At 39.1% G+C, this 22,492-nt stretch overlaps 2 protein-coding genes across 12 annotated transcripts in view; one reads left to right on the top strand and one right to left on the bottom strand.

Annotated features, from left to right (window-relative positions):
• Positions 1–22,492, bottom strand: part of CTNNA3 (catenin alpha 3) — a 591,589-nt gene that overhangs the window by 401,020 nt on the left and 168,077 nt on the right. The window lies entirely within an intron of this gene.
• Positions 1–22,492, top strand: part of LRRTM3 (leucine rich repeat transmembrane neuronal 3) — a 100,391-nt gene that overhangs the window by 74,361 nt on the left and 3,538 nt on the right. The window lies entirely within an intron of this gene.

Genomic DNA, 22,492 nt, shown 5'->3' with positions numbered 1-22,492 from the left:
CATTATCTGTTTCAAAGGAAAAACATGACCAGCCCTTTTCCTATTCATAATTTTCCATAACTGACATGGAAAATTGACAGTAAAAATGAAACTGACAATAAGGGGCTGGGGTACTTGTGAAGAGTGGCGCGGGGGGGGGGGGTCTACCCCAGCATTTTATCCCTGAAAATAATTCTATTTGAATGAATTCACTAATATTTAGCTGAAATGTTCTATATTTGATAAATAAATCACCACTAAAGGTGCAATGTTCACAGGTACTTAAATTGGAGTATGGTTTGTGAAATGCTCTGAAAGTTCTCCAGTGGTAAGGTAAATTGTGAAAAAGGAGGTAGGCTCAAAAAGCATGGTATTTGTATTTTATTAATTTGTTTAGCACATTTCTATTCCCACTTTCCTCCACCATAGAACTCAAATAAGTGGGCATGGGATTCCCAGAAGGTTTCCCATCCCATCATTGAATAGACTCACACATGAAAAACTCAGCTTCAAAATGTGCTTTCAGATGAAAACATGGGGACTTGTGGACAATGTCTCTTATTATTTTTGTTTTAAATTTCTTTGCTTAATATAAACCATGCAACACTTTCAGGACTTGGTTAAATACATACATGTAATTAATATTACATTTCTTTATAAAACATTTTTAAATATACATGTTAGGAAGAGCTACCGAAGTATTTCTTTTAGCAATGGCAGGTATCCTAAGATACTCTTTAGCAAGGAGACCCCCAGACCTGAGGAGAGGACTTTCAGGGCTGCAGAGAGCTACAGGAGGAAGAAATAAAGCCTCTTTCAATGAACAGGACTCTGTTCCAAGGGGCCAAACTGTTCAAAGCCTGTTTAACTGAGCATAAATCTAATAGTTTGCTGCAGCTTTACACATGGTACCATGAGTGTCTAAAGACAGACAGACAGACAGACAGAAAGAGAGAGAGAGAGAGAGAGAGAGAGAGAGAATGTTGTGTAACATTTATTTTCTTCAATAATTTCTTTTAAATAACACTCAAAAGAAAGCTTCTTTACATATCACTTGGGGGGGGGAGAACAAAAGCACAGCACTTTGGACAATCCACTTAAAAGCCCAGCAACTTCTACCACAGTAAATTATGTTCAGTTTGTTTTTTGGAGTGCTGAATGGCATTGTTTATGAATGTGGAAGATGAATTTGTCTCAAGTTTCCTTTTTATCTACAGAACAGAATCCAGCTCAGTAGTTAGCTGTGACACTTCTAAGGAGGCAACAACAACAAAAGGAGCTTAACATGATTGTTTCTCATTGCTTATTTGTGTGATGGTTTGCATATTTTAGTCACAAGACTGTTCATGTTCAATCTGGCATGAAATAAATTGAGAGTATGATTTCATTACAAATAACATCAAGTACCTTCTTAATATCAAAGTATATAAAATCTACTTGCTTTCTTCCATTAAGTGCACACATCTCTATAAAATTGCAATCAGATTTCCTAGTTTTATTGTTTATCTGATCTGAGAGCTGTTATGTAGTGAGTGATACTTGAACTGAAAAAAACTAATACCTGAAAGAAACTGTCCTTTTAATATAGACATAATTTGCTTGCTGATGAGGATTTTATTTTTAATTCAGAAGATTATTAGTCCACCCAACTAAATGACTAGTTATCTAGTCATTAACTTTGCCTTTTGTTTAACACCATTAGTTATTTTATTTTTAAAAAAGCTGCACAGATTTGTTTCATAGCTACTTGGTAACATTTTCAGTTTGAATGAGAGAACTGAAAGTATTAAAATAAAATAAAAACAAAATTGGAATTGAATCTCCCACTACTGAACTGCCATTCATTCCACCATACTTAATGTTCATTCAAAGACATTTGTACCAATAACTTTTATGTTTGATAGAGAAAGAGGCAACAGAGTTCAGCAGTGAAATGATAGTTTCAGCTATGTAAAGAGTTTGGGGAACAGCAAGCCTCTGAATCCAAATTTCAACCATAACTTTGATGGGCATCACTAAAATTGAAACATCCAAGCAAATGACTTGGACAAGTTTAATGATGATCAGACTTTTTCACTTTTTACACTGAAACTGATATAAGGAATTTCACCTGTTTTTCCCCATATGAATTATCTTCCTAGTGTCTAGACCTCTTTTATTTTCTTGTTAAGTTTCCATCAAAAAATACCTATGAAGTTATTTGCAGCTATTCATTTCCACAAATCAGGACAGGGATAGTTCTGTGTGTTCAGTGTTGAAAATACTTTTCACAGAACATAAACTATCAAATTACTGCCTGATAGGAAAACTATTTTCTTTTTTGAAGCTGCAGGCTCACTCAGTAGTTTGCTTAGGGCAAATGCCAGCCCATGGGAACAGCTCTCCCATTGATCTGCAGACTCTTCCATACCCTGGCAGTTGATAGTGATGGTGGAGATAGACACACATTTTAAATGTGTCCATTTCCATTAAATGTAGTGGAAACAGAACCTGTGCGTTAAATGGTCGCCACCTGTACAGGCATGATTTTCTGAAGTTTCTTCCAAGAATGTGTATAATATATTTTAAATGTTCTCTCAGTATTCCTCAACATAACTCAGATAAGCCAGGTAGTTATAGAGATTACTTTAAAAGTATTATACAAGCTTCTATTACTTCCTTAGGATTGCATAAACTTTCACTCAGACAGCACAAAGCAGGCAAATATTGTGTGGAAAAGGCAAAGCGAACAGACTAAAAAAAAATTCTTGCACTTCCCTTGGCATAACAGCCACAATCTCTTTCAAAAGCCAAGGACACAAGCATTATCTACAAATAAGTATATTTATAACTCAGATATCACTGTGTATCTTTCCAATTTTATCTGGATCTGACATTTATATTTGCTAGTTATCTAGTCATTAGCGAACTTGGATTGTTGCCAACTGAAAAGGGGGGGCATAAAACCATAGGGTTGGAAGGAAGCCAAAAACAAGCTAATCCAACCACTGCATTAAGAGTGCATTCAGAGAGAGATATGGCACACATACATTATTTTTCCTTGCTGTGCATCTAGCCCATGTCATTGATTAAGGTAAAACCCTATAAATCAAAATGTATTGCTATATGCCCATAACAAAGCATTGGAAAGCAACCCAATTTGTATTTTCTGGTGGCATGCATTGGAGCATGCAGAAGTAAAACTCACAGCACAGAGTAACATACATAGTGGGGACATGGTTGGATAATGCATCTCTGAATCACCCTAGCATAGGATTTTCTATAGCCAAAACCCCAACTGAGCCTCTTTTTATAGTCTCTGAAGCATTACAATATGCAAATACTGAGGTGGTTATCAATAGCATCACAGTACTATCCTCACTTTGAGTCACAGTGACCCTTTCCAAATACAAAATTTAGTTCTTCCACGCAGTATTATTAGTAGAATTTGTAGTATTAGTAGTATTTAAGGTCTAAGCAGCGGAGTTAGAGGAGTAGCAGCACTTGAAGGAGACACTGGCCCACAAACCTCAAACCCTTTTGGCCCACAAACCCCCAAACTATCCCAGCTGTTGTGCCTCCAGCAGGTCTGCCTACCAAGAAACCTCAGTTGGTGCAAATCCAAATATGCTTGGTGGTGCTTGCCTGACTCATCCTGCCAGCTGCATGAGAAGGATGCTATTATAAACTCTTTTTCTGCCTCTCACTTGCAGTCACATAAAATCCCAGGAAAACACAGGCAAACATCCACATGCTCTGAGCAATCTTCCCTTCATCCAGCAGGCTTTGCTGTGGCAGTGAGCGGCCCTTTTCAATTAGCAAACAAATTACAATGTTTTAATTTCTTTTCATAATCTCTGGTAGAAATACATGGGTTCATCATTAAAAGATAATTACTCATTCTGTAAATCAATTCAAGTTATGAACATATATTAAACATACTTTTTTATTTTTAGGATTACATTTGAGGCCTCCTGCATCAGAAGATAGACCTCAATTTAAAACTGCTGTAGGAAATATGAAAGGGGAGTTCACTTACTGCATTGTGTACCCAACCACTTTTAGCCATCTGCCTCTTCCTTTGGTTTGTACTTTGCTAAATCACTACCAGGCTTTCATCTCAAAATGTTGCAACATGTATTGGACAAACATCAAGTACACAACAATTTACATGAAGAAACCTTTCCCATCTGTTGCTTTAAATGTGGAGGGGAGTTTCAATAGTGTCTTTCCTGCCCATACAGCCTTTGTAACAGAATCTGCAAGATATAATATTTTAAGTATTCAAATTCTAAGCGCTCAAAGGGCACAGACCCAAACATTGGAAAGCAGCCTCTGTATAATCCCAAATTCTGCTAACCACATACTTCTCTCCCAATTCCACAGTCAACTGACTAATTACTAACAGCATAACAGCAGTGATAAGATAAACACCTTTCTGCTCACCTCTTTCCTGGCCACTTCAGGGGCAGGAGGAGTTTCTCTGAAATTCTTTCACATTATGTCTCATTGGCATTTTTTAAAACCCTTTTTAGCTAGTGGTCCTTGGCCAAAATTTGTTAATTGTATTTTTTAAAAAATCCTCTCCTTACCATTCTTTACGTGAGACTCCTTATACAAGTCATAGAGACTATGAAAAGGAGCTGAGCACCACAAATACAACATATGGACACACAGATTGAGAGCTTCTGACATGGTTAAGAACACATCCAATATTGTCACAGATCCTGGGTTGCCAGCCATATCCCATGAGGAGGAGGACACATATGCTTGGTACCACTGCTTTCGATCAGTGGTTCAAACTCACCACCACCACCACCAGACCACCTGAAAATTTCTGAAGATCTTGGCACATCATTTAATGATCCCCCCCCATCTGTTGTTTCACAGTTATGTTGTGCTAGATGCTAAAGTATTTTTTTAATATACGAAATTCAAATTTTAACACAATAAAATATAGTAAGAAATAAAAGAAGCAATTTAAATACAATCAAAAATCAATATGAATATTTCAACGTGATGGATGTGCCTGTTATGCTAAAGTTCTTCAATGTTCTGAGTAAGAATTGTCATCTTGAATCTTTGGTCGGATTTAGTATTCATTCTGCTTCTATCAAGGTACTAACTCTCCACTCCTTTCAAGCACCTTATCAGCTACTTTTCACTGTTCTCAACCTTCCCACATCATGCTACCAGACACAGCTTTATTCCTTCAAGAAAGGCGGAGCTTCGTTTCCTTGACACTTCCAGTTCATTCATCCTGCTCACCTTTGCCGAGTTCTAAGAACTGTGGAGAACTGTGCCTGTGGTACACATACACACACACACACACACAGCATTCTTCACACAAATGTAGCTACATCACTCCATGGGCCATCTAAATGAAGCTTACACACTACTGGTGGTCTGTGGGCCACACTTTCAGAACCACCGCTTTAAATAATATTTAATTCTACATCCAGGCTTTCCCTAAGGGGTCCTGTATTGAACTTATGTACAATTTTGTAATATATTTTTGTTTTTTTTAATGTAAATTTCTTGTTGATTTTATGCTGCTCATCATCATGGTGTTCTGCCCCCCCCCCCAAAATGCTGGCAACATAGAGATTTTTGCAAATAAATAAATACACAGGCAAGAGAACTCATTAATGTTTTCCAAAACTTTCACACACTGTTGGAGAAGAAAGACTGACGTGCCCTGCACTTATAGGAGTGGAGATCATGATAGAACTGGCTCCTCTCCATTCTTCCATGTATGTGTGTTAAACATGCTAAGACTTTTTGCCTTCACCTTATCTGTTTTCTGTACATCCATACTTTGCCATCAACAATGAAAAATATAGTAAAAAAAAGGTCAAAAGCAATTAATTTTCACCAAGCTGCAATGTACACAATTGCAAAGGCAAAAATACTAAGCTTGCTTCATTTACAACAAAGGGTTCTCAGTTGGTTTTTTGATAGAAACATAATAGCTATCCAGCACATAAAATTAAAAGCTTTACCTCTGTTGATCTGATTATTTTTTCTAATCCCATTTAGGTCACTGTTATCTTTCTAGAACAATATTTCCATAATATGTTTTCCTGTCGAGTAACTTCAAGTGTCAGGATTTTGTAAAAAACTGAATAATATTTTAAACACTTTGAAAGCTGGGTGTGAAGAGATGTGGAAGCAGTTTTGATAACTGCTGCCTAGTTTCTTCACATCTGAGAAATTAAAAATTTGTTTGTTTGTTAAAAAAATCATTCTAAATGTCCAGTTACATACACAAGCTATTCACCGAAATGAAAGCCTTAGACAATATTTAATCAATTATCATCATGGTGCATGGATAAAACTTACATTTTAACTAATGGAGTTATTAATTTAGAAGTGATGACATGAAAAATATTTAGACCTCAGTGCCTAACATTGGGAAATAAAGACACAGGCATGTAGGCATATAAAGAGACAGTCCATAACGTATGCTGCAGTATTAAAACCTTACTGTTCACCTTTCCCCACCTTCTGTCATGACATGATTGGTGTCCCAGTGTGCATTTTAATGCCATCACTGCTACAATTATTTTAAACTGCAATAATAGGCAATACAACTATATTTGATTCCCCCCCCCTCAGATACAAAAGAAAATGTTTTAGCATGTAAATAATTTTGAATAATCTTGTGAATTGTGGTGTTAAAATTTACATTTCCTAAAACTTGTTAACTTAAAACTTTCAATTACAGGGACAACAAAATCTCACTTTGCTAGCCTTTTCCTTTGCAAATGTTGTCACCAATTCCTTCAGGTCAAGGGCTGACGTTTGGGTATGTTCAGTTGATATAGTTGCCAAGCCAACTTTTACAACATTGTTGCACATATGTAAAAAAAAACCACAAAACACCTCACCACTTGCCACTGACACTGGAATTGTGAGAAGGAGCTGCAAAAACATTAGGCACATTATCCAAGAGCTTTTGTTATAGTATGAAGAGAAGTACTCCTTGTGGTGGCAGATACTTTGGAAATCTTTAAAGGTATTGCTATACGTTAACAGCATAGATCAATAGTTTTGTTTCCACTGGGCATCAGTGATTTTTCCAAATTCTTGCAGGCCTTATATACATCTTCAGTAGATTTTTTGTTGATACTGTCTATATCATAAGGGAAGCCAATTAGGGAATTTTAATGTTATAGCTGTTGGAACCTGTCTCCAACAAATTGTATGGCCATGCCTAAGACAACATAGTAGAACCCTAATTTGAATTTCTATTTTGGATCTTGCAACGCCTCTTCTTGAACTTCATACTCACTGTCATTTCTTTCTCATTTTTCTAACTTGTTCTGTCTCAGAATTTGGTAATATGTCTAGCTCCTGACACCAGCGTCACTGGAGCTTAAATGGATGGGGTAGAAGAGAGTGGCAGCGAGGTCAGGGCTATGCAACTGCATTAGCAGGAGCGCTGGAGCAGTGGCTCTAGCAGTGTGTCTGTGAAGTTGCAACACTGCCCTGCCCTCACCCTATCCACAGGCTGCAGGAATACCTCCCTTGCTGGGAGGGTGACTGCCCTCCCACACCAGTTACTTCTGTTGCTATCCCATATTATGCCATTATTAAGCAACAAGGTTTGAGGTTATAAGGGCCAAATTTGGTGTGCACTGTGTGAATGGTGTGATTGCATCACTAAATAAGTCCAAATACCATTTTTTCAATGCACATTGACATTTTATCACACCACTTCGAATTCTGAGGGTTAGTGTATACATTTAGAAAAGCAAATGATAAAGTTCATCATGGATTGAGAAGCACGTCAGGCTGTTTGGTGGTATAATGTTTGAATACTGATTGTTCACTTGATTGATCCCAGCATGAAGAATAAACCAAACTCCCTCCCTAACATATCAGTTTTTTGTGTACTGAGAGCTTTTTTAAACATGGTGGAGTTTTCAAGTAATAAAGCTGGTTTTGATGTGGATTCTGATTAATAAAAAATACGCCCCTCTTACCAAGTCTGCATATGTCCCTAGTCAAACACTACTTGAACTTGAGCATCACACATGTGACCATGGAAATGTGATATTTAGGATCTTTAATCTGGAGCTCCTCACATTGGTACTGTCCTGTTACTTGCCTTAATTACTTGGGTGAATTAGCAAAAGGCATTGAGTCTCAGTTCTGAATTTAAAGATAGAAAAGTGTTTATTTACAGAATCAAAGTGGCAAGAAGTCAGCATGGAAAACGGTTTTGTGGCTTGAAGCACCAAATGTAATGTTTAAAGAAAAGTAAAATGATTAGTTCAAATAGAGCAGTGTTTCCCAACCGGTGTTCTGCGGCACACTACTGTGCCGTGAGACGTTGGCTGGTGTGCCGTGGGAGGGAGGCGGGCGAGTCGGGCGGTGAGAGGCGGCGGCGGCGAGGATCCGCGTCGAGCCGGGGGCGGCTCCGCGGTGGTGGTGCCGAGCGGCGGGGCAGCGCGTGCAAAAGGGAGGAGCGCGAGACAGCGGAGGAGGAGGAGGCCGGCATGTCCGGGCAGCAGCAGCAACAACAGCAGCAGCAACTCCCGGCGACGGCTCCTCAAGCCACGCCGCCGCCCCCTCCTCCGCCCACTATCGCCGCCACCACCACAACAGCCGCCGCCGCCTCAGTTGCCGCCGTCCCTCAGTCCCTCGCTCTGCTGCCTCCTCCCACCCCCAAAGCTTGGAGGTTCCCCGGCAAGGGGGAGGAAAAAAACTTTCACTTTCGTGCGTCCCTCCTGGCGTGACGCTGCGCGCTGACGTCACGGGGCTGTAATGGTGGTGTGCCGCGAGATTTTTTTCATTAAACAGGTGTGCCGTTGCCCAAAAAAGGTTGGGAAACACTGAAATAGAGAGACTGACAATCCAAACCCACATTGTCTATACTTCACTTGTTTCTAAGATAGGAAATAGACAGAAGCAGGGAATCCTATGGCTTTTGTATAATGATAGAGGAGTAGTACTAGGAATTTGGCTGGCTGTACTGGAGGCCTAAATGCACCAGGAAGAATACTTGAATGCAAATAAGACAACTGGACCACATTAGGGCAGAAGCATTGCAAAATTTATGAAGTGGGGAAGACAGAAGTTAGAATTAAATTCTTATAATTACCCTTTTCCAAGGAGAAGAGGGTGCAGGTTTCCTAAGTTTCATGGTAACTTGACAACCTTGAACCCACTTTCTGCCTCCACTTTGAACTTGCCGCATTAAATAAACAAAGCCCAATGTATGTATAATATCACTAATCACAAAATACAAGAGCCCCCCCCCCCCATCTTGGGGAAAAATCTAGCTGCTTGGGCCACTGCTTTGGTATTCAGTGCTCTGCTGCATAAGGAGCAATGTCTCACTGTTTTATAGCTTGCAGTCAATAAAACTAATTATTGGAATTATTTGCATTCCAAATGCTATTTGTGATATTAAGTGTTAGAAATATTTTACTTAAAATTGAAGGTTAGTTTGTTAAAAACAGATCAGTTTCAGACAGATCTGTGGCTTCCCTTCTTATTTATGAATATAGTAGTTCAGACAGTAAATCAAGAGGCGTGTCTCAAACTGATTTTATTCCATCCATGTTTACCGCCCTCTTCTTACATACTTATAGTTAACAGGCAGAAGTATCTGATATTTTTCTCTTGATATTTTAGTGCCTGCTTAGCACCTTAAATATTATGAATTCAACAGCTCTGCCATTAATGTAAGTTACCTGTAACAATTCAAAGTTGAAGATTGACAAGGTGAAAAATAATCAACAGGAGCTCAGTGTCTCGACATGAATTCTACAAGCAATAGAGCTTTATTCAGCATATTGTTGATATGACAATACCTTAGACCTTTTAGACATTCTGCATCTGTTCATTCACAAGATTGTTGTGAACAGAAAAGACACTTCTAGCAAAGGAGCTTTGAAATGCTTTTATTCCCAAAACCTGATAGAGAAAATACATCGCTTCAAACAGGCTTGCAGTTATAAAGCTGATCAGTTGGGCATTGCTCACAGTTATTAGAAAACTATTGGTTAAGTTAAAAAAAAAATCTAAAACACCCACTGTGAACTTGCAGCTGCAAGAAATGATGTTAATCCTATTCAAAAATACTACTTTATTTATATGTTTTGGGGCACAATATTGTAACAAGAGGTTAACAGAACAATTCTACACATACCTACTCAGAAGTAAGCCGCACTGAGTTCAAGGAGGCCTACTCTCATGTAAGTGTGGGATTATGGCCTAAACTATTGTTACCAGTTTGGAGCTCACAAATCACACCTTGAGATCAGATATCAACCCACAGCCTCACCAGTATCATGTTTATTGTTTCATTTTGCCTCACTGAAGCTTGAAGCATTTAGGCCAGGCTTCCTTGCTACAATCTACAAATCCACTTCTCCCCCTGCATGCCACGGAAGATGGAGACACAGCATCTCTGCGTCATCAAGCAACCACAGATTGTTTAGTGACAATCAGTTGACAAATTATTGCATGTCAAAGTGGCATGTGGTTGCTCAATATTGGACTCATTTTGTTTTTATGTTACACACCTTTTTTACCTGCCTCACTGTATCTCAAGTTAGCCTTAAAATAAATAAGTGTATGACCTGATGAACACATGCAGTAGAATGAACAGTAATATTTTTCAGACTTTAAGTGGAGAATACAGCAAATGAGGGTAAACTAGCACATCAGAAAGAAAGGGGATTCGGATTATTTTCTGCTTACAAGGGGGAATCTTTAACACAAAACAGCACCCAAACTGTGAAACCCTATCTGCAGTCTCAAGTGGTCCAGGCCATTCTGTCACCTCAATCTTTCAGTGCCATCTGATAATTTATCATTTTTATTTAGATACAAAAGCATTTTAATGTATAACATGCCTAACAACTTGATAGAATATTGACTCTGTATTGGGCACAGGGCTTGGTAGGGGAAATGAAAGAAACATCAGCAGGGTGGGGGGTCTAGTAAACACCAGCCCAGATACTGGAAATTGAAAGTTGTTTTAAACTGCTTTTAATGTTGTGTTTTGCGCAACCCACCCTGGGACCTTAGGGTGAAAGGTGGGTAATAAATAAAATCATCTTCATCATACGCAGGCTGTGTACACACTCCTATTTAGTCTGCATCCAGCACAGTCCCAACCACAGGTTTGGGAAGAAGTGTAAACACACTAGCCACAATCCATATCCATCCTGTCTGCACTTTATTGGGAAAAACTGCATTTTGATGCATTTCCACCAAATCAGCTTCAAACCAATTTGAGAAAAAGAACAATCTAGCTGCATTTTAAACTGGTAATGTGTACACAACCTCAGACTGAAAAGACGTGGGTGCAACACAAACAGGCACATTTATTCAGGTTTAGGCTGCCATCTGCATGGCTACAAGCAAGCTGTTCAGCAATGTACTCCAATCACTTCTTGTTATTTCCAGCATGGAGGCACATATTTTAATTACATAAAGCAGCAGCATCCTGTAAAATTCTCATCTGTCTTGAGAGATGCAGTGTTAAATGTCTCCTCACTAACAGTTGCAACTGAAATATGGGCAATGCCGTGTCTAGCATTTAAAGCCAGATTGTGTAATATTTTGTCTGGTTTCCAAATGGAGGTGTAACAATGTGCAGGCTTAAGAAGATATGGGGCCATATGTTACTTCTGCTTCGGCAAGAAGAAGGGCAGCAAAAATCTGACTAAAGTTGGCTCTCCAGGGATACAAAATAAGCCAACTGTTAACAGTGGAATGCTTACCTTTCCTCTGGCTCTTCAGAAGATTCTTAGTGAAGGCTCCTGGGGGAGTGAGCTGTATATGCTATGACTGAACAGCCCACACCTGGGAAGTCTGAAGGAAAAACTGCTTTTCCTATTTAGCCTTGGAGGAATTCACACTGTATGTTTTACTGAACCTTCCAATATTAAAAGCATTTATTATTGTTGTTGTTTAGTCGTTTAGTCGTGTCCGACTCTTCGTGACCCCATGGACCAGAGCACGCCAGGCACACCTGTCTTCCACTGCCTCCTGCAGTTTGGTCAGACTCATGTTTGTGGCTTCGAGAACACCATCCAACCATCTCGTCCTCTGTCGTCCCCTTCTCCTTGTGCCCTCCATCTTTTCCAACATCAGGGTCTTTTCCAGGGAGTCTTCTCTTCTCATGAGGTGGCCAAAATATTGGAGTCTCAGCTTCAGGATCTGTCCTTCCAGTGAGCACTCAGGGCTGATTTCCTTAAGAATGGATGCGTTTGATCTTCTTGCAGTCCATGGGACTCTCAAGAGTCTCCTCCAGCACCATAATTCAAAAGCATCAATTCTTCGGCAATCAGCCTTCTTTATGGTCCAGCTCTCACTTCCATACATCACTACTGGGAAAACCATGGCTTTAATTATACAGACCTTTGTTGGCAAGGTGATGTCTCTGCTTTTTAAGATGCTGTCTAGGTTTGCCATCGCCTTTCTCCCAAGAAGCAGGCGTCTTTTAATTTCGTGACTACTGTCACCATCTGCAGTGATCATGGAGCCCAAGAAAGTAAAATCTCTCACTGCCTCCATTTCTTCCCCTTCTATTTGCCAGGAGGTGATGGGCCCAGTGGCCATGATCTTCGTGTTTTTTTTATGTTGAGCTTCAGACCATATTTTGCACTCTCCTCTTTCACCCTCATTAAAAGGTTCTTTAATTCCTCTTCACTTTCTGCCATCAAGGTTGTGTCATCTGCATATCTGAGGTTGTTGATATTTCTTCTGGCGATCTTAATTCCGGCTTGGGATTCATCCAGCCCAGCCTTTCGCATGATGAATTCTGCATATAAGTTAAATAACCAGGGAGACAATATACAGCCTTGCCGTACTCCTTTCCCAATTTTGAACCAATCAGTTGTCCCATATCCAGTTCTAACTGTAGCTTCTTGTCCCACATAGAGATTTCTCAGGAGCCAGATGAGGTGATCAGGCATTCCCATTTCTTTAAGAACTTGCCATAGTTTGCTGTGGTCGACACAGTCAAAGGCTTTTGCATAGTCAATGAAGCAGAAGTAGATGTCTTTCTGGAACTCTCTAGCTTTCTCCATAATCCAGCGCATGTTTGCAATTTGGTCTCTGGTTCCTCTGCCCCTTCGAAATCCAGCTTGCACTTCTGGGAGTTCTCGGTCCACATACTGCCTGAGCCTTCCTTGTAGAATTTTAAGCATAACCTTGCTAGCGTGTGAAGTGAGTGCAATTGTGCAGTAGTTGGAGCATTCTTTGGCACTGCCCTTCTTTGGGATTGGGATGTAGACTGATCTTCTCCAATCCTCTGGCCACTGCTGAGTTTTCCAAATTTGCTGGCATATTGAGTGTAGCACCTTAACAGCATCATCTTTTAAAATTTTAAATAGTTCAGCTGGAATATCAACACTTCCACTGGCCTTGTTATTAGCAGTGCTTTCTAAGGCCCATTTGACTTCACTCTCCAGGATGTCTACCTGGAGAGTACACTACCTGGGGTATACGAGACATAGTACACTACCTGGGGTATACGAGACATCCATTTCTTTCTGGTATAGTTCCTCTGTGTATTCTTGCCACCTCTTCTTGATGTCTTCTGCTTCTTTTAGGTCCTTTCCACTTTTGTCTTTTATTATGGTAATCTTTGTACGAAATGTTCCTTTCATATCTCCAATTTTCTTGAACAGATCTCTGGTTTTTCCCATTCTATTGTTTTCCTCTATTTCTTTGCATTGCTCGTTTAAGAAGGCCTTCTTGTCTCTCCTTGCTATTTTTTTGAAATCTGCATTCAATTTCCTGTATCTTTCACTATCTCCCTCGCATTTTGCATGCCTTCTCTCCCCCGCTATTTGTAAGGCCTAGTTGGACAGCCACTTTGCTTTCTTGCATTTCCTTTTCATTGGGATGATTTTAGTTGCTGCCTCCTGTATAATGTTACGAGCCTCCATCCATAGTTCTTCAAGCATTGATTGATCCTGCCCTAAATAAGGGTGATCAATAATAAGCGCCCATCAGTAGTCCCAAAAATCCTAAGTATATGAATTAGTGTGAGTGAGATTGAAGAGTGGGGGTAGGAGGGGTAGAGAACAACTATTGTTAACTTACAATTTGTGTTAACAGAATACTTTGTATGAAAATAAAGCAAACAAACAAGAAAATCACATTGAAAACAAGGGGGTGGAAAATTGTAGCAGAAGGGGATGGGGAGGAAGAAGCAAATATAAATGAAACAAAAGTTGGTTAGGAATATGAAGAGAGGCAGGAGCAATCAGTGCCAACCTCTCAGTAGGTTATATATAACTTATTCTATCATTTTATTACATTTGTATAATAAAATATATATTTCATTTTATTTTCAAGATCCATAAAATCTGTTACTAGGGAATCACTTTACCAGGGAATCACTCACCAAACATTCTAAAAATTGGATATAATCAATGTGCAATCAATGCATGGAGGTGGGTAAGCTTTGTGCATGAAGTCTGCCTGTGTACAAACTCTATGCATTTAGGTTACGTATGCATGATTGGACTTCAAACTTCAGACCTGTTGGTGCTGCTTCATAGTGCAGTTTGGGACTGTCTGAAAGGCCAACAACCCTGCACTGCTCTTTAAATCTCTCCTTTTCAAAGGTTAAAAGAGTAGCATGGGGCTGTATGCAAACAGCCTTTGAAACAGCCCTGAGCCATGCTTTGAAGTCCCAACAATTGGGGCTTCAAAGTGCAGTGTAACCCAGCATCTGTGATTGACAGGTGAGCATTCCTGCCCACCTGCCAAATTTGCCCCTGCAGAGCTGGGAAGATAAGAATCTGACTCAATGGTCAGAAAAGGTTCCCTTACCTTGTTGTAAAAGCAAGGTGGATAAAGACACTTTTTGAAGGAGAGAAAAGTGATATTAATTCTATAAGGAGTTCTACCAAAGCCATTTCGTCTTCTGAGTTAAGGTTTTTAGAAACAGCAGATGTAACCAAGTACAGCTAATCACCAAGCTGTGGTATTAAGAGACACTCTCAAAAGGTACAAAAAGGGAAATTAATTTTGGAAAAATTCTCAGACATTTAATGCTGCTACTTTAAAAATGTGTGAACAAGCCTTAAAAAATAGGGTTGTTTTTGTTTGTTTTTTGAAGAGCCTGTCAAAATAAAATATCAATAATAAAAATATGAATATTTAAATTTAAAGTATCAGTTTTTTAAAGAAAAAATGGCAAGATTGCTTTGGAAAAGAGAGAGAGAGAGAGAGAGAGAGAGAGAGAGAGCGCACAAAGAAGCTATACAATCAAATAACATTTTTAAAACTTAGATTGCTACAGAAAAATTATCAGAGAAGAGAAGAAATTTTCATGATAAAATGTGCTTTAGAGATAAAGCTATTTCAGCTCTAGGTTGATGGGGCAGAGGCAGGACAGAAATAAAACATTCTTACAAATAAGAAACAGTTTTCTGTGTATTTCCTCATTCTGCTGTAACAGGATGCAACAGTATTTGCGAGGAGCACAATATATGCTTTAGCCCATCAATGCTGAAGTCCACCAATCACTTTCTGTGAAGATCCCATTTTCATTCTTCCTGTATTCATATTAACAATTCTGATACGATCCCCTACCTAGTGCTGGCACCAATTGTGCTTCTTGAAGCAGAGCCCAAGAAGAATCAATCCTTTAAAACATTTAAACTCCACCTGCTGCATGACAATACTAGCCATGGACTGAGTATGCTCTCAGCCTAATCTACCTCACAGGACTGTTGGGAGGATAAATGGGAGAGGAGAGACTCAGATATGCCACATGGGCTGTTTGCAGGAAATGTGGGATATAACTGTAGCAATAGAAAACAATAAATAAATAAACTAAACCACTACAAATACAATAGGGGAAAAATGCTTTTGTGTTTTGGTGTTTCAAGGTGAATGGATGTATTGTTTATAAATCAAAAAAGATTGAACATACATACATACATGTTTGCACGTCTGCAGCACAAAGTGACAAATTAAAAATCAAGGACTTTGACAAAGACCGACAAGATGGACATCTACAGTTCTGTTAAATCCTTTCATTCTGAAGGGTGAAGGCAACCAACAGTAATTCATGGGACAAATATGAGTATGTATACCACTATTTCTTGCTCACTGAGTTCTCAAATAATATAATAAAGACATAATAATAAAATGACAATATTAACATTAATAATAATAATAATAATAATAATAATAATAATAGCAAACATAAATAGCAAGCAGTGGATGATTTCTAAAGACAAAAACCAGCTTAGGACTGCAATCCTATACAAAGATATCTGGGAGTAAATTTCATTGAACCTAATAGATTTTACTTCAGAGTAGACATGCATTGGATTGCATTTTCAGTCAGTTCTTTAAAAGCCCTGCCTATCTGTCACAGCAAAATATGCCTCCTCCTAAAAGCAAATTTGAAGACAGGCTGCTTAGTTAGACTTCCTACGGTTTTCCTTCCCTATCCTTTGCACATTCATTTCATTTAGCAACACACCATCATAGATGTCACATTATGCTGACTGGGAAGAGATGGTAAGATCTGCTTTCAGCTATATAACATACACAAAAATGATCTGGCAGGAAAAGGAGAGGAACTTGTACCTCCCTTATGAATTAACTAGATAACCACAGGGAAGCCCAGCTCCCACTTTGACAGGCTATAATAATCCCATGCCATTTTCATAAGCATCATTATTATTACCTTCTTCATGTATATCAGAGTAGAAGAAATGTGTCACTATGTTAACATCCCATTCTCTCCTACTATATATGGAAAGGATCAGACCAAAGTCCCAGCTAGTCCAGCATCCTGTTCTCTCAATGATGCCTTTGGAAAGCCCACAAGCAGGGCATGAGCACAACTGATATTCAGAGGTATACTACTTCCAATTATGTAGAAAATTCCTAGTTTATTACAGAATGTAGAGTCCTTAACAACCAACTTCTCCTTCTGATGTTTCCAGTTAACACTTTACTGCTTTACTGCTTCACTTTACTGTTTGCTTCATCTCTTGAAGTGAAATTATTCATAATAAATACAGCTTTACACCAGACGGCACAGAACTAAAGGATTCTGCTTGAAAGGGGCTTCCCTTCTACTTTTGCTTTAGTTTATTAGGCGTTACCTTTGAACACATAACAATTCTTGGACTTTCTTTAATTGTTAATTGAGGCCTTTTGCTTAAGGACTTGTCCCAAACAGGAATCCTGATATTGAGACTGTATTCTATACTAATTTCATGTGTTTTGATTGGCTCATGTTTTAAATGATTTGTTACATTCCTGCCACTGTCATTCTTAGCTTCATAGTTGATGATAGTGTTATTATTTAGGATATCACATAATTATTTTTATAAATGAACAATGATTAAATAAAAAATAAAAATAATAAATTTATATACTGCCCTTCATCCACAGATCACAGGGTGGTTTAAAACATGTAAACACATAACATAATAACAAAAAAAATGTTCAAATGAAAATTGCAGTTGCATTTAAATCGAGCGCCACACTTGGCTCCGTGCTTCACCTCTGCACTTAGTCCCCTCCATCTCCTCAACCCTTAATCCAAGAAAATAAAGTTTTTCATAACCAGAAATCATGGATTCTGGTTCATGAATTTTCATGAGTAAACAGATATGGATCGCTATTCATACACAGTACACAATAGAAATTTTACTCCCAATAAGCATTTTGGATTACCGTAATTGCACAGGAGAAGAAAAGATAAAATCAACAAGATTCCTGCTTCTTATTTTATGAAAAAGAATATACATATCTCTAATCGGATTTAGTATTCAATTTTAAAGCTTGCTTTATTTATAACTTACAGTCTGATGACACAGACTTCTCAATGTGCCTACTTTTTAGGCACTATAAGTTAACCATGCTGCCTGGTCTTAACATTTCATATGTATTCCATCAGAAACAGACGGTTCTATAGACATATGTTTTTCAAAAGTTCCAAATTATATTTTTGAATGCCAAGAATATGAGGATCCTTTACATTCCAGATGGTTTCTTTATTACAGATCACAAAAACCCTACAAACATAGTTTATATGACTAATAACAAACTCCTGCACTACATCCTATAATGTGGACTGAATGTGTGACAATTTTAATTCTAGGACAACATACTTTGCAAAATTAATGTTTCCTTAATATACACAAACAAATCACAATCCATATGTGCATCTTAGTGGTAAATGATGACATAAATCAGAATGTATTGGTTTTAAAAAACAACAACAGTAATAAAGTTTTCAAGATGTTCATCTTAACACAACTTGCTAGGAAGAAAAATCCAATAATTTTGTTCTAGCCAGTAGTAGGAAAAATGTTATTTGGGCTACCACTAACTCAGGATTCTTCCAGACTATTTCTATTTCCAGGTGGGATTCAATCACATACTTGCAAATGCATAATTATTGGGAGGTCTTGCACAACAAACCCACTTCGCCAAAAGATCACATATTTTGCAAAGGGGCATGAAAATACACAGGAAGGTGTGGAATGATACTTGCTTTGACCTCCCCTACAAACATATCAGAATGAATGCTCACTAAATAGCGGTCATCTAATCTCCCTGCAAACAAATCAGAATTAACACTCAATAAACAGGTCATTGCCCTCAGTGATAGAACATATGCTTGCAACATAACAACAATAATTTTTATTTATTACTTATACCCTGCCCATCTGACTGGGTTGCTCCCAACTTAATAAAAACACAGTGATGTATGTAGGAGGTCACAGACGGAGCCTCTACATCACTGTTAAAGACTCTGGTAGCAAAGCTGGAAAAATCCTTGCCGTGAAGTGCATTTTGAATGTGCAAATGAGTGGGGTGAACAGGAAACAGACAGTGGAGGCTAGTCCGTTAGATGGCTGGAGCACTATCCCAGTAACTTCCATCAGCTCTCACCTGCCTGCCTTATTATTTACAACCAGTCAAGGGAGTAGCCCTGCCTGTTAGCTTCAACTTCCCTAGTCTCAATGTTGCCCCTGTAGAACTCTGCAAGGATGTGGACAAAACTAAAATTAGTTGTTTCTGCCTGTCATTGGTTCTGCCTCCTCTTATTGCTGCTTCCAGTGAGCTCCAGCCACCACAGTCCCAATCCCTGAGTTTCTTCATCTTGTCCAAAACAATGCTTAATATGTTCCCCTCTGAGAGGAGCCATGGCTTCTGCAATGTTAATAAAATTCTCACATACCAACACAGTTGAGAACACAGCTGATGTTGATTTGCAACATGCTGAGGCCACAGCTTCCACTGTGATGAAATGAGCTGTTGTCTTCTATTAGGAAACACATACTGAAATGAAACGTATGTACTGAAGGGATGTTATCATAATGGCCTTGGAATACAGGAAGTAAAACATGTGGCCCAAGAGATCTCATTTACTAAGATATGCCAAACTTTGGAGCTTTACAGGGAATATCGGAAGTTAGAATGTTGAGTTAGTGCTCCCAAATGAAAGACTATTCAGTGATAATTAAACCAAGTGAAATAGCTTTCAAAACACTTAATCCTTCATTAAGCTCCTCTTGCCTACAGCAGGCATTAGTCTCATGAAAACTATTACTTGACCCACCTTGTCCTACAAATGAAGAACCTAACCCTCCCTTGGGGCACAAAAATTGTGTAGTATAATGTGAAAAAAAGGAAAGCAGCATTACTACAGCAAAGAAGTATAGAACCTCTTCCATCCATCTAGATTCCATCCATGGCTAGAGTTCCACTCCTGTCTCATCAGCTCCCTCAACAGGATAAGCACCACGGTGAGACCACTACATTGGCGCGGCCGTACTTTTGCAAAATATGCAGTCAGTTAAATCCTGAAGGCTATGCTTTAGCAAGGTGGATGATGCTTGAACAATGCCCAAGTATGCCCAGCATATCAGCTGATACCACAAAACAAAAGGATAAAGCTGTCTGTGAATGTAAATTTATAACATTTAAATGGAAATGGTGGCATAGGCAGATTACTTTATGACTGGAAATACAGTGGTACCTCGGTTAAGAACTTAATTTGTTCTGGAGGTCCATTCTGAACCTGAAACTGTTGTTAACCTGAAGTACCACTTTAGCTAATGGGGCCTCCTGCTGCCGCCGCACCGCCGGAGCACGATTTCTGTTCTTATCCTGAAGCAAAGTTCTTAACCCGAGGTACTATTTCTGGGTTAGCGGAGTCTGTAACCTGAAGCGTATGTAACCTGAAGCGTCTGTAACCCGAGGTACCACTGTACTACATAGGTTTCTTTGCTTATTGCATTTAGATTCTGTTTGTCTTCCACAGCCTGTAAGTCAGAAAGGGAAACCTGTGGTCCTCCAGGCACTTCCGGACTACATCTCCAGTCATCCTGTGCTGTCTGGAGCTGGTGGAGGTTGGAATCCAACATCATCTGGAGGGCCACAGGATCTCCACTCTTGCTGTGTGGGATTCCCCACCATCCAGGAACTCAGTTGACTTTGATCTCCTTAGATTTAGCAAGGTTGCTGTATGATATGCCTCCCCACCATGTACTGGGAAATGATGCAACGCTTATTATGAAGATTCATGTTAAGAAGAGCTGTTGAAGACAGAGGTACTTTATTTGTATGGGAGCCACTTGAAGACTATAGCTCACTGACTTTCTTGAATCATCTGTATGATGTTGAGAAAGTGGAGGGAGGGAGTTTTTCTCCTCTCATAATAGGAGAACCCAGGGCCATACAATGAAGGGGAATTGGAGATTCAGGACAGACAAAAGGAAGTGCTTCTTCATATAGCACATACTTCAGCCATGTAATTTGCTACCACAATATATATTGACGGCTTTAAAAGGGTGTGTGTGATACTTTTCATCACTGAATTTGTCTAATCAATGCCTATTAGTTACAGTGGCTATATATTAGTTCTAGTATCAGAGGTCGTATCCTCTGAATACCACCTGCTGGCACATCCAAGCATGAAGGAGCTATGGCTCTCATATCCTGCTTGTTTCCATAGGCATCTACTTGGCCAGTGTGGGAACATGATACTGGACTAGGTGACCGTCTTGTCTAATCCCGCAGGGCTCTTATGTTCTTATTGATAGCTATTTGTGTTGTAGGCACTGTCACTATTCTATGACTGATTCCTGATTGTTGGAGCACCTGAGTCTGGTTTATGAGTCTTTCTGTTGGTAGTTTGGTATCACAGAACGGCACTAGATATTGGTCCCTTCAACATCTATGAAGGTGAAGCTACTAGGAACTTCTTCCCTTACCCTAATGGGTCACCCATATCTCTAGCATTAGAACCAAAATCACATTTCATACATTTATTCAGCTCTTTTTTAGAATCAGTGAGCTTCTTTGTTCTCATATAATGAAGTATCACGACTTTTTGGCATTCTCTGATTTATATTTTAGTTTTCCCAAAAAAATCTCAGTTCCTTTGCTTGCCATTTCAGCAACACAGCTTGGTCTCATAAAAGGTCATTATCTGCTGCCACAAAAAGCTTACATACATCATATGTCAAATGAAAGTATTTCATAATGTGGGGGTGGGTAGTGAGACAAGAGTTTCTCAACTAATTAGCAGCTAGAGGTCTCCAACTCTTCCTTTATAGCCAAAGGAGACCATTCTCTATCGTCGCTAAGTGACGCACTCTTCATTTGCTTGTTGAATGGCTGGACTTGTTTTTCAGCAATTTTTTCTTTGAGAAGACTCTGTAGGTGGGTTTTGCTTACTGCTTAGGATCAAACTAGCTGAGTAACTCTGGAGTTTTTTCTACTTTCTGATTTCCCTGGTGTGTGCAACTTGAGTCATTTGGGATAGTTCACCTGATTTCTTCTTATGCTCTGCTTAAAGATACTGATCTGAGTTGGGGAAGAGGAGATGCTTGGATTGGGCACTGGGTTTGGCGATACTTAGCATTTATATAGCTTTTCTTTAGTGTTCAAACTGCTTCACATACATTATTTTCACAAGCCTCCCCCCCAAAATGTGAGGTAAGTCAGTAATTCAATTGTATTGCTGCTGGAGAGGGAGTGCTGAGGCTGAGAGAACTGAGGCTTGCCCAAGGCCTTCTAGCGATGAGGTAAGATTTGAGCCAATAACCGTCTAGCTCACAGCATAACCTTAAGCATATTCACTCTCTTCCTAAGTTAAATGAGATTTTCACTGGAATTATTCTATCAAATGCTGGAGTAGCATAGCCATTACTATACCCCACCAGCATTTGTTAGAAGAATTCCAGAGTTACGATTCTATGCTTTTTAACAGTTCCTAATTCAAGGCCTCACAGTCTGATACATCTCACATGATTGTTATGAAAACTAATAAAAAAATAATACTTGCCTCTTAGCTGAGCTTTTTGGACAGGGTAGCTAAAAGACACATTATGCATTGTGTATTTATTTAAGGCCAAGCTTCCTCATTATAGGCATTCTTACACTGTAGCACTCTATAGGTATTCATCATCACTTTCACCTACTCCTTTTCACAAACAACCATGCTAATATAATATATACAAAGTTTTTTAATTGCTATAAGCCACTTTGAGCGGCGCATGGACTCTAG

Source organism: Podarcis vaucheri (genome assembly GCF_965113315.1).
Source record: "Podarcis vaucheri genome assembly, chromosome: 5".
Lineage (NCBI taxonomy): Eukaryota > Metazoa > Chordata > Lepidosauria > Squamata > Lacertidae > Podarcis > Podarcis vaucheri.
This window is presented reverse-complemented; position numbering and strand designations above follow the sequence as displayed.